Raw genomic sequence first — 12,586 nt, forward strand, 5'->3', positions numbered from 1 at the left:
CGCGGAGGAAGGCTTGAATTAATTAAGTTCGGTTGGAGCGGTGGGTGGCGCGATTTCAGGAGAAGAGGAAGTGATGGACCAGCCCCTTCCTCTTCCGCCATCTTGAACATCCCAATCCGGCTACAGGGCCCAGTGGAAAGGAAAGCAGATTTCTCCCGCTGAGGGAAGGTGGAGGGGCTGCTGGAAAATGCAAGGGCACAGACTCAGCCTGCGTGAGCCCATGGGGGAACGGGTGTACAGGTCCCAAAGCTTATTTCATGCATCCAGTTATTCGTTTATTTATTCAGCAAACTATTCATAAGCCACATGTGCTATCTCAGGCTTTACACCAAAATAAAGATACTGAATTGAAAAAAGACCAAGCCCTTGATCACAGCCTAGTGGAGGAGACTCACAGTCCACTGGGACCCGAGGGTCCCCGGTGCTGGGGTGGGATGACAGCCTTCACCTGGGAGGAGGGAGGGTTCAGGGAAAGCGTTGCAGGGCATGGGGTCCTTGGAGTCTTGAGATTATCTCATGAGATCCTCATGAGAGGGGTGCAGGAAGGACAGGGAAGGCCCTGTGATGATGGAGGGGTGGTTGGAATGATACGGCAGGGAGGCCTAGGGAGGCCGGCAGCCTCTAGATCTCACCAAGTGAAGTGGAAGAGGTGCCCAAGCATGGGACCCTGGATGCCAAGGAGACCCAACGAGAGATTAAGGTAACCCTAGATTCAGGGCCGAAAGAGGGGAAGGAAGAGGAAGTCTGGAGGTGCGCCTGAGAGGGCCCCCAGGCAGGGATGAAGGGAGAGCAGAGTGCAGCAGAAAGGAGGCCCGGGCCCTCAGGTTGCAGCTGAGGAGGGGGTGAAGGCCAAACACCCCGGCCCTCATTTCTTGCAGCCCAGCCTCCATCCCATGATTCCCACAGCCGTTCCCTCAGCCCATCCTGAGGCCTGGCCCTCCCCAGCCCCAGGCCCTCCAGGCTTCTGAGGGCAGCGAGGGCCTCCACCCTGGGGAGGACTGACCACACGCCCAGAGCTCTCTCCCGCCCACCACACTCCCTCTCCAGGCTCCTCGCCTCTGAGCACCCCTCGGGGCATGTTGCGGTCACTCCTCTTGCTCCTGAAGAGTGAGATGGCCTCACAAGCATCACCCACTCATATGGATCCAGTACCGTCTCCGGGAGCTCACCGCAGGCTCCAGCCCTCTGCCAAGCAGACGCTTAGTTGAATCCATCCACTTCCCTAAATTCAGGGTCCCCACTGTCTACTTGCCTGGAGAGTCCCCATGGACAGAGGAGCCTGGCTGGCTACAGTCCATGGGGTCCGAAAGACTTGGACACAACTGAGCAACTAAGCACTGCCCTCTAGCAAACAGATAAAGAAATGTGTTAGTGCCACGTACTGGAAAAGGGCCCACAGAGCCTGGGTTTCCAGAACATCCTTCAGGCCAGCCTGTGTTCTGAGACCCGGGGCCCAAAGACAACCCTGGGTCCTGGGAGCTGGGACCAAGTCCCCAAGACCTGGTCCTCTACCTTGGAGACACCAGAACATACTTGCTTGTTGAACCTCTTGTGGAAAAGGAGAGAAATAAAAAATAAAATGAATCCTGGAGGGATGTCCCTGCTGAGCCAGTGGTTAAGAATCTGCCTGCCAATGCAAGGGACACAGGTTCAATCTCTGGTTCGGGAAGATCCCACATGCTGAGGGACAACTAAACCTGTGCACCGCAACTACTAAAGCCTGTGCATCCTAGAACCCAAGCTCTGCAACTAGAGAAGCCACCACAATGAGAAGCCTGCACACCACAACTAGAGAAGCCCCTGCTCACCGCAACTAGAGAAAGCCCACACGTGGCAACAAAGACCCGGCACAGCCAGAAATTAAACTAAAAAGAAAAGAATCCCGGAGACCCCATACCTACAGCCTGACCAAAAGTTAGTTATATCCATCCAGTGTAATGTTGGATTTCTCACCTGTTACCTTGAGTCAGAAGCCAAAGCACATGTATGGACACACACACATGCATGCACACACACACACACACACATACTCGCAAGGCAGGCGCCCCACTCACTCCCAGACATCCTCACCCAGCATGGCTCCCTGCAGGGTCACCTTGAGTCTCCACACTGACCACTGATGGCCTGGGCTCCAACCACAAGGCCTTTCCCAGGGACTCTGCATTCTGCCCCCTAAAGCTGTGGATGGTCTGAGCAGGAAAGAACCTGAGACCATCTATTCCAGACACACACACACACACACAGAAACCCCACCCCTGCGTGCCTGTTCTACAGAGGCCTGGTGGGAAGCAGTGATGGACTGATAGTCACATGGTGAATCTGTGGCCAAGCCAGGACCGTACTGACCCAAGCTTCTTGACCAGCCGTCAGCCCTCACGGACCATGAGCTATATCCATTCAGGACAAATCTTTAATCGTAGTTAAGGACCTACTGTGAGCCTAACACTCAGGCAGGACATGGTCGGACTGCAGAAGACACAGGACACAGCCCCTGCCTTTCAAGCCACTATCAGGAACCAGAGCTGCACACAGAATCCAGAAGAAGTTCCAGGCTCCCTCCTGCCAGCAGAGTGAGCGTGAGTTGTCCCTAGTGAGACACCAGCACTTGTCACTCAAACCACGTCCTCTGAGGTTGGATAATTCAGGGCGTGAAGGAGAAAGGGTTGAAAGCAGGACAGAAGCCAGAAGAAATTAGTTAGAGAAGACACTGGTCGTTGCTGCAGTGCTAACTGTGCTGTCCTACATGGTAGCCACACTGAGCCTTTGATATGTGATCAATGGGGAACTGAGGTTTTACTATCATAGGATGTATATGCATTTAAATCGCCACAGGGGGAGTGGCCGCCATATTGGAGAGCACAGCTTCAGTAGCTCTGGTTGACTTCTTGAATTTTTGCCTTCGCAGCCATCCCTGCATTCCTCTGGGGCCATAACTACCCTCCCTCCCAGCCTTCCCCTCATGTTGAACAATAGGAAAGGAAAGGAAAGTGAAGTCAGTCAGTTGTGTCCGACTCTTTGCGACCCCATAGATTTTAGCATACCAGGCTCCTCTGTCCATGGGATTTTCCAGGTAAGAGTACTGGAGTGGGTTGCCATTTCCTTCTCCAGAGGATCTTCCCAACCCAGGGATCGAACCCGGGTCTCCTGCATTGCAGACAGATGCTTTACCGTCTGAGCCACCAGGGAAGCAATAGGAAGGGCTCCTTATCTCCATTTGCCAGGGATGAAGGCTGAGGTTAGGCAACTTCACCCAGGCCACCCAGCCACGCCTCCTGAATCCCCACACCCAGACTTCCTCCACAGCACCTTTCTTCAGGCTGAGAAACCACTGTGTCATGAGCATTTCTTAGAGATTCTGGTCACCTCAAAACTCCTTGTTTCCTGGACTGGTGGGGGGTGAGCCTCACATGGGTGGAATTGAGGTCCACACACCTGCTGAAGGACAAGAGGGGGGCTCTGGTGAATGAGGGATGTTTGTCCATAAGGCCACCTGAGGAGGCGTAGCCACACTCTGCTTTTTGGTCATTGCTCCCAAAGACTGAGGGGATGGCCAAGCCTCATCCCACCTTGGGCTTTCGGAGGGAGCTGCCTTCCTGACCTGCCAAGCCAGGTGGCTCCACGGATGCCACCTTGCCTCCCTGACCTTTTCAATTCCCCTCAATCCCCAGGAAAAGGAACTTGAGTCCTTAGAGGAGACAGATGGGTGACGATGGAGGAGAAAGGAATGGAAAGCTGGCTGTTGAGGGAGTAGCTACAGACAGCTTGATAAGAGGCAGAGCAGTGAGACAAGGAAGTACCTTTATAGAGTCAGACCCATGATCGAACACCCAGCCCTGCCTTTACCAGCAGATCAGATGAGCGCTCTCTGCAAACTCTAAACAGTCAAAGGTTGATAATGACAACCAGTAGATAGGAGGATAGTCAGACCATCCCTGAGGCAGAGACGGTTCCAAATATCCTATTCCGACACAAGGGTCCTGGAGCACTTTATCCTCTGCACATCTCATTCTCAAAGCGGAGCCTCTGGCACATTCTTGCTTCACTTCTCAGAAATTTCAGGAAGCACTGGGGGAGCCATGCTTCTGGGTGTAACTCTGACCTACAGGGAGGACCTTTGGTGCCAAAGAGTGAATAAGGAAAAGGCATTCACTTTGGATGGACCCAGCCCTATGGACTCACACTTAGCAAGTAGAAAGTGACTATGAAATCAATCAAAAATGTTCTTTCCCCCAGGCTGACAATGCCTCCTTGGTCAAACATCCTTGTGGAAGGCACCCTGGAAATATACCACTTTAAAGAAGGCAGGCTCAGTCACACATGGGCCTTGCCAGCATGCCCCCAGATCCTGAGTTTTGGATGTTACATGTTACAGGAATAAAAATGATCTGAAGAACCCTGGTTAGGCAGAGTTAAACACGTTAATTCAGGGCGAGGATTCTCCATATATCACATTATGAATCTCCAAGATAGCAACGTTGCATAAAGCATTTATTTCCCCAATGCTTTTGACCGTGGAAAACCTTCTTTTTCATGGAGGACCTCACAAAATAGAAAAAGGACTGAAAAGCTGTCTTAGGCTACAGAAGTGCAGATTTCACGACCAGCATCTTGCTAAAGGAAATTAAATTGAAGGCAGGTGGGAGGTTGTTAAAAATGAAACTCTGTGTAGATGCCTCTGAGTAACTTCAAAGATAAAAGAAATAAGCAGTGGGTTATCTAGGCTGCACATGAGAAAACCCAGATTCAGACAAGCTTGGGCATAAAAGAATTATATTACCCCTGGAATCCAAGGCAAGCTTCAACAACCCAGCTGCGGGAAGGCAAGGGGGCGGCGTGAGAAACAACTGGAAACAAGGGCACCCGCCTCCTTGGTCTTTCACCCCTTCTTTTTCCTCTCCTGTCTCTGATTTGCTTTTTTCTCTCTCACTAGAGACAGGGTTTCTCCGCACATGTATCTTTTCACACACAGCTCCCAACAGATTTATATTTTTTCATGGTCTACCATCAGCAAGAGGCCACGCTGATTCTCTCACTGTTCTATTAAAAAGAAAACAACAAGGAAGGGATTCATTGGCCCAGCCCAGTCAGGTGCTCTCCCCTGGGCCAATCAGTGACCAGTGGGTGTGTCTATGGAGGGACAAGGGACCCCTGAGGGAGCTGGGTTCCCCAAGCCAGTCATGGGAATGGCCCTCCTCAGGGAGGTAGGGGTGAGCGTGGGGATGGGTTACATCTGAGCAAACTGGAATCAGTGTGCTGGGAGCTCGCTAATGGACTTGCATTCTAGATAGATAGGCTCAAAATTATCGCCTTCATTCAAGCTGATGTAGAATACACTTTTTAAAATATTAGTGCACTTTAATTTTTTCTTTTTATATTTTCTTTTTTAAAACTTTTTATATTATATTGATATATAGTTGATTAACAATGCCGTGATAGTTTCAGGTGTCCAGCAAAGTGATTCTGTTATAAGTACAATATATATCTATTCTTTTTAAAATTCTTTTCCCATTTAGCTTGTTACATAATAATGAGCAGAGTTCCCTGTGCTATGCAGTAGGTCCCTGCTGAGAATACACTTTTTAAAAGATTTGTTTTTATGTTGACCATTTTTAAAATCTTTACTGAATTTATTACAGAGTTGCTTCTGTTTTATGTTTTGGTTTTTTGGCCACGAGACATGTGGAATCTTAGCTCCCCAGACCAGGGATCAACCCTGCACCCTCTGCATTGGAAGGTGAAGTCTTAACTGTTAATACTAGACTTCCAGGGAAGTTCTGAAAATATGCTTTTTAATCAAGTAAACTCTGCCTTGATGTCCCCAAATCCTAGTGTTGGGGGGAAATGAATTTGACATTATATTTTTAAGCATAGAAATTATTTTGAGAGTCCTCGCTCTAATAGAGTCAATACCTTACCACGTATCATCTCCCCAGGCTCATTTCCTCCTACTCGGCCCCGTGTTCTCGTGGCTGTAGCCACTCTGACTTCCCAGTGACTCCCTGTGACTTCCTCAAAGCTTCCCTTTGAGCACCTGCATCCTCCTTTCCCTCTGCCTAGCATTCCCTGCTCAGACCATGTGGCTCATGGCCTCACCTCCGTCAAGCCTTGCTCAGATCTCACCTCCCCTCACTGCCCTATTTAAAATTGCACTCCACCCCACTCCTCACCCCTCCTTATCTGTTCTGCTTGTCCTCTGTTCCATGTCATGTCATCTTCAAGTATGCCATATGAGTTACTTATTTACTAATATTTTTGGTTGTGAATCTGTCTCTATTGAAACACAGGCTACAAAAGGTTAGGGATCTTGGACTGTCTGGCTCACTGACATCTACCAGGGCAATAGATATCTGTTGATACATTTGTTGAGAGAGAGAAAATATCGCTGTACTGTGCACAGCGATGGGACTAGGGTGGTTGGTTGGTTCAGTCACTATGTTGTGTCCAATGCTTGCAACCCCATCGACTGTAGCCCACCAGGCTCCTCCATCCATGGGATTCTCCAGGCAAGAATACCAGAGTAGGTTGCCGTTTCCTTCTCCAGGGGATCTTTGATCTCGACTCAGGGATCAAACTTGAGTCTCTTTCATTGCCGTCAGTTTTTTAGTTTTTGGTTTTTGGTTGTTGTTTTTTTTTTAATCACTGAACCACCAGTAGCTACCTTGTGCCATGAACATTCTGTCCCATGAATCCCCAAAGTGACCCTCCAAACAAAGTATAATCCCCTTTGAAAAATAAAGAAGCTGGAGCCCAGAGAGGTTGAGGAAGCTCCCCAAGAACACACACCTTGCTAAGTAGTTGAACCCAGCTGAAAACCCACTTATGGACTCACAAGCAAGTCTCCTTCCACTACATTCCTTTAAAACTCAAAAAAGTGATTGTAAAGGCACAGCCATAAAAATATCTCAGAAAAAAATATTCCAGTGACATCTTTGGAGACAGAATGGCATATAATGATAGGTCTGTTGCTATTTTCCCTTTCTATTTTTTTCCTCTTTTTTTTTTCCCATAGCAGAATCCTTGTATTGAACAAAAGCTTTAGCACAGCCCCAATATATAAAGCAGATAAAGGAAGAGCTGCTCTGGTTCAACTGGAGATAGTCTGATTTCTCTATGCTCCACTGTGGCCAACCTTGAGACTCCCTGAGGAACCCTAGGGCTCCAAGGAACCCAATTTGAAAACCACTGAATAAGTGGGACTTCTCTGGTCTAGGGGTTAAGATGGTACTTTCAATCCCTGGTTGAGGAACTAAGATCCCATGTGCCATGAGGCATGGCAAAATAAAAATAAAAGTAAATCTTTCTTAAAATTAAAAAAAAAGGCTGAATGGGCAGCTGATGCTCTTGGGAATGAAAAGCACCCATTGGTCCTATGGCTTGTGTACATCCTGGGATCAGTTCTACCTCCGTCCCTCTTCTCCTGGAATGATGGAAGGAGCCCATGGTGTGTCCGCTGAGCCTCAGGGAAGATTATAGTCTAAACTTCTGATTGGACACAGTGGAATGAACATAAGTATGCATGGAGGCTCCCTCCCAAATCTCTCCTAAATGGCAATCGAGATTTTTTTTTTCAAGTATAAACCCACAAGGCCAAAGAAGATGGACAAGAAGAGAACAGTAGGTGTCAGCAAGTTTATGGAAAATGGAGAGCAGATGTTAATTGACTGGGCAGAGCAGACAGGGCTGAAAGATCGGGGTCTGCACAGGGAAACCGATTAAAGCCAAACTGTTCTCTGCATAGACAACCCCCTTCCTTGAGAAAGGATGAGGATTGGAGGCATGAGATGTTGCACGCAATGAGGATGAGAAGTGCAGCTGAAACTAGGAGGATTAGTTAGGAGTTTGTGAAAGAAGTTGTGCAACCAAGTATCTCTCTACACCTGAGCGAAAAATCAGATTGAAAAATAGATAGGCTCAGGACTTCCCTGGTGATCTAGCAGTTCAGGGTCTTCCTTGCAATGCAGGAGACACAGGTTCGATCCCTGGTTGGGGAACTAAGATCTCGCATGCCAGGGAGTAACTAGGCCCTCGTATCTCAACTAGAGAGTCCGTGCACCACAACGAAAGATACTGCATGTGGCAACGAAGAGCCCCGTGCCGCAACTAAGACCCACTGCAGCCAAATAAATAAATGAACAAGTAAATTCATTTTTAAAAAGAAATAGGCTCTGGACTGGGGGAAACCAGACTTTTGGACTCTGTGGGAAAAGGCAAGGGTGGGATGATTTGAGAGAATACCATTGAAACATGTATATTACCATATGTGAAATAGATCGCCAGTCTAGGGTCGATGCATGAGACAGGGCGCTCAGGGCCGGTGCGCTGGGATGACCCTGAGGGATGGGATGGGGAGGGAGGTGGGAGGGGGGTTCAGGACGGGGCACACATGTACACCCGTGGCTGATTCATGCCAATGTATGGCAGAAACCACTACAATAGTGTAAAGTAATGAGCCTCCAATTAAAATAAACTAATTAATTTTTTTTTTAAAGAAAAAACAGAACTAATTTTAAGAAAGGGGGAAGAAAGAACTGAGGGCATGGGTGAGGTGCTGTGTAGAATCCAGGGAGATAAGATGAGCTTCCGCCTCCTGAGTAGTGAGATCCTCAGTCAGACTAATCTACCCCTCCCACCCCTAACCAGAAGCCTGGAGACACCGACAAGCTCAAGAGAAAATATCCACAGAGAATGACAGTCCCAGTCCCCATACAGTTAGATCATCCTAGGGTGAAATCCCCTGGTAAGTCCTCTCACATACAAAGAAGACTGTCGGACATTAAATACCTCTTAATGATGAATGGAGAGTCAAAAAGTCAAGCACTTGAGAGAAGCCGCTTAACAGAAAGGGGCTTCCCAGGTGGCGCAGTGGAAAAGAATCTGCTTGCCAATGCAAGAGATTTGAGTTCGATCCCCAGATCAGGAAGATCCCCTAGAGAAGGAAATGGCAACCCACTCCAATATTCTTGCCTGGGAAATCCCATGGACAGAAGAGCCTGGCCGACTACAGTCTACGGGGTTGCAGAGTTGGACACAACTGAGCGACTGAGCCTGCACACACGCTAACAGGAAAGGAATCAAAACCAAACAAACGAAAAAGAAACTTTGAGGAAATAGAGATAATGGTTAATGGCATGAGTTCTAGAGCCTTGGCTCAAATCCCAGCTAGTCAGCTTACCAGCTGTGTGACCTTAGACAAGTTACTTAGCTTCGCTGAGCCTCAGTTCCATTATCTCTAAAATGAGAATAATATTATTATCTATTCTTTAAGGTTGTTAGGAAGGTAGAAATGAGTTCATATTTTTGTGAAACACTTAGCAAAGTGCCTGAATAATATCAGGCACTATGTACGTGTTTGATAAATAAAAAATAAATGCAGAGAGCAGAAGAAAACATCAAAACATTTTAATTAAAATTCTCAAGAGGTAAGAGAGATACTGCACTCGTAAACACCAGCTATTAAAATTGGATGCTATTAAAAAGTAACATCCAAAGGAAAAAATATTTTTTAAACCTACTGAAAATTAAAAATATGATTGCAAACATTTTTTAAACCCACAGAAGGATTGGAATTGAGGAAACTGCCTGAAAAGTAATACAAAAAAGATGAACAGATGGAAAATGGGAGAGAAAAAAATGCAAAAATGAGAAAGCAAACCGAGAAAGCTCAACATCCTACAACTAAGATTTCTAGAATTACAAAAGTGAGAGCATGGAAAAGAAGAGGTTGCCAAAGAAATAAAATAAGAAAAATTCCCAACTGACCCACACGATTTTCCATAATGAAAGAATTCACTAAGTCCTGTGTGCGATAAGTGGCAAGAGAACCAGACCAAGATGCATCCTTGCAAAATTCAGGCTCACAAAGAGAACGTTTCTAAAGGTTCTGGAGAGAAAAAAAAAAAAAAAACCAGTCAAATACCTAGAATCTAAAATTAGAATCGGCTTCTCAATGCATGCAGTAGAAGCCGGAAGACAACGGCAGAATGCCCTCAAATTTGGGGCAGGGCCCAGGGAGCAGGAATCTTTCTTGTCTAAGAGAGAACTCTATATTCAGCAACCTATAAATTAAGTAAGAGTAGAATTTGATTTCAAATATATTTGATATATCAAGAGTAGAGCATTTAGTTTCTGCTCTCTTAAGGGCTTCCCTGATAGCTCAGATGGTGACGAATCTGCCTGCAATGCTGAAGACCCAGGTTCAATCCCTGGGTCAAGAAGGTCCCCTGGAGAAGGGAATGGCAACCCACTCCAGTGTTCTTGCCTGGAGAATTCAATGGATGGAGAGGCCTGATGGGCTACAGTCCATGGGGTCACAGAGAGTCTGACACGACTGGGCGATTAACACTTTGGGTTGCCTGTTGGCTCAGATGGTAAAGAATCCACCTGCAATGTAGGAGACCTGGGTTTTGTCTCCGGGTCAGAAAGATATGTTACAGTGTCATCAACCATAGTCACCATGTTTTATATAAAATCTTCTGACCTTTGACATCTTATAACTGAAAGTTTGTACACTTTGTACACTTTTACTACCCTCTCCATTCCACCCACCCCCAGCCCTTGGAAACCACTTTTCTACTCTATGAGTTTGATCTCTTTTTTTGTTTTGGCCATTTCTGCTATAGAAAGTGAAGTCGCTCAGTCGTGTCCGACTCTTTGCAACCCGTGAACTGTAGCCCACCAAGCTCCTCCGTCCATGGGATTCTCCAGGCAAGAATTCTGGAGTAGGTTGCCATTTCCTTCTCCAGGGGATCTTCCCGACCCAGGGATCGAACCCAGGTCTCCCACATTGCAGGCAGATGCTTTAACCTCTGCACCACCAGGGAAGCCCTCTGCTATAGGTACAAGCCAAACAAAACAAAAAGAAAAAAAAAGATAAGAAAAACAAAACAAAAAGAAAAAAATAAGAAAAACAAAACAGTTTCACAAGGAAGAGATCAAAAATGTTATATACTCTAAGGCTGAGGTGTGGGTAATATTTGCATAGTCTTAATTAAGTGAAAGCTGGTTACTGACATCTAGGTGAAAGGCAAGGGAGTATGCCAGAATATTTCATATAAGGAGCTTACAGCCTCAGCTCCCATGGTGGAAATTCAGTAGATAATACTTAAAAGTTACAAAAATCAAGAAATAACTATCAAGCAGTTGATGTCCATGAAACTATGAAAGTCAGTTCTGGGAGAAACAGCTCCAACCCTTGAGAGTAACTGCCTCTGAGGAGTGTGTCTCAGGGGATGGAGACAGGTGGAGCAGGAAAATACTATTTTTCATTAAAAGCCTTGAGGTACCATTTGGCTTTTAAAATTATGTACATGTATTGCTTTGATCAAAATTAAAATTAAATTAAAAAATAATCATAAATTTTCCACATAGCTGGAGGGCCTGAGCAACTCTCAAAGGTAGCATGATTCCCCGCCCCCATCACAAATGGGACAGAGCAAGAGTGGAGGGAGATGGTTGCTATGGTTTCCCCGACATCTCTGCCTCTGGGAGAGACTTTTGTGCTATTGCCAGGTACCAAGGGCCTCTACACAAGGAGAGGTGTGGGCTCTGGCTGAATTCTGAAAGTCTAGAGCACCGGACTATGCTGCATGCAGCCAGCTGTGATTCTGAGCTCGCTCTCAAGAGTGGACCTTTATCCTGGAGAGGTGGTCTCCACAGGTGCCAAAGAATCTGCAGAAATGATGCCATGAGTCAGAAGCCCCCTTGGAGGCAGGAATCAATTAAGTAGATCAGTCTGTGAAGACCTGCTTCATGCAGATGCTAAGTGCTGGGCAGGACAAATACGTGCTCTAGTTAAATCTCCCGAGCAGCCAGGCAATGGTCGGAGGGGACCATCTAGGAGATAGATGAAACAGCCCCAGTTCAGAGCTCACATCTCACAGAGCCGACTGTGTGCCTGACACTCAGGAATACAGATGTAAGGCCCAGTCCAGGGCCTTACATCAAATGGTTACATCAAAGCATTCACTGTCTAGGGACTATCCCAAGGGCTCCTTTTATGTAGGAGATGGAAACTCACTGATCCAAGAGTTCTCCTGTTAAATGCCTCAAGGAATGGCAGGCAATTGCAGTCTGAGGCATGTAAACAATTAAATGTCATGAAGTGTTAAGACAGGTAGAGGAAAGCTGGGGTACAAAGGAAGAGATAAAGTGTTCTGGAAGAGAAAAGTGTTTCTCAGGGAGGCTTCAGAGAGGAGATGACCTCTGGTCCCATGCCCAGGCCTGCTTGCCAGGTGGCTGGGCAGTATGTGGGGGTCAGAAGAGGGGGTAAGTCGTAGGGAGGGGAGATGCCACGCAGAGGGAGGGGAATTGAGAGCAAAGGCCAGGACCAGCCCCTGATGTCCCGAGGTGGCTGGGTCCAAGGGTGAGGTTTGGGGCTAGAGAGGTAGGCAGAGACCAGCCCTTCACAGGCCTGGTGTGCTCTGCTGCAGCGTAGATCTTCCCCTACGGGTCCTGCTACCCACAGTGTGGTCCTCCAGCCAACAGCACTGGCATCCCTGGAGAGCTCACCAATAATGCAGAACTCAGACCCCGCCCCAAGTCTGCCTGGTAAAAGGATCCCCAGTGACTCACACTCAGTAGGAGAAGC

At 47.2% G+C, this 12,586-nt stretch overlaps 1 protein-coding gene across 2 annotated transcripts in view; it reads left to right on the plus strand.

Annotated features, from left to right (window-relative positions):
• ASIC2 (acid sensing ion channel subunit 2) overlaps nucleotides 1–12,586 on the plus strand; it is a 1,229,563-nt gene that overhangs the window by 1,132,487 nt on the left and 84,490 nt on the right. The window lies entirely within an intron of this gene.

The sequence above is a fragment of the Ovis canadensis genome, chromosome 11 (assembly GCF_042477335.2).
Source record: "Ovis canadensis isolate MfBH-ARS-UI-01 breed Bighorn chromosome 11, ARS-UI_OviCan_v2, whole genome shotgun sequence".
NCBI classification, from domain to species: domain Eukaryota; kingdom Metazoa; phylum Chordata; class Mammalia; order Artiodactyla; family Bovidae; genus Ovis; species Ovis canadensis.